At 46.3% G+C, this 799-nt stretch overlaps 1 non-coding gene across 1 annotated transcript; it reads right to left on the reverse strand.

Moving 5' to 3' along the window:
* Window positions 1–209: 209 nt before the first annotated feature.
* trnaq-cug (transfer RNA glutamine (anticodon CUG)) lies at window positions 210–281 on the reverse strand. Its single transcript has one exon. It is a non-coding gene; the product is annotated as a tRNA-Gln (tRNA).
* Between the last annotated feature and the right edge of the window lie 518 nt (window positions 282–799).

Below are 799 nucleotides of genomic sequence, written 5' to 3' on the forward strand. Positions count from 1 at the left end.
TATTTGATTTTATTTGATATATCTTCATTGATCCCTTGAGTGTCTGCTGTTCAGAAAATTGAGGTAAAGGTTAAGATGAAGTCTCACGTAACAAATGAAACGACTTTACAACTGTATGTGTTGGGTCAAATACCACGATTGAATGAAGGAATTACAAACATCAGGGTTTGCACTAAGTAAGTCACTTGGAGATCAAAGCTTCCACAAGGAGGTTCCACCAAGATTTAAACTTGGATCACAGGATTCAGAGTCCAGCGTGCTAACCATTACACCATGGAACCTTCAAATGCATTTTTTTCTTTCCACGCCTCACCTGCAGCCCCTGACTACACGTTACTGTGTGTGTATGAGGTTAAAAATCCATCCATCCATCATCCATTTTCTTCCGATTGTCCCTTTTGGGGTGGTGGGGGGGTCGCTGGAGCCTCTCTCAGCTGCATTCGGGTGGAAGGCGGGGTACACCCAGGACAAGTCGCCGCCTCATCGCAGGGCCAACACAGATAGACAGACAACATTCACACTCACATTCACAACCATTTAGTGTTGCCAATCAACCGATCCCCAGGTGCATGTCTTTGGAGGTGGGAGGAAGCCGAAGTACCCGGAGAGAACCCACGCAGTCACGGAGAGGACATGCAAACTCCACACAGAAATCCCGAGCCTGGGATTGAACTCAGGACTCCTCAGGACCTTTGTATTGTGAGGAAGATGCAATAACCCCTGTTCCACCGTGCTGCCCGAGAGGTTAAAAGTGATGAATAAAAACATGACTTATAAACAAACAGGGGTCACAATCTGA

Source organism: Nerophis ophidion, linkage group LG21, assembly GCF_033978795.1.
Source record: "Nerophis ophidion isolate RoL-2023_Sa linkage group LG21, RoL_Noph_v1.0, whole genome shotgun sequence".
Taxonomy (NCBI): Eukaryota; Metazoa; Chordata; class Actinopteri; order Syngnathiformes; family Syngnathidae; genus Nerophis; species Nerophis ophidion.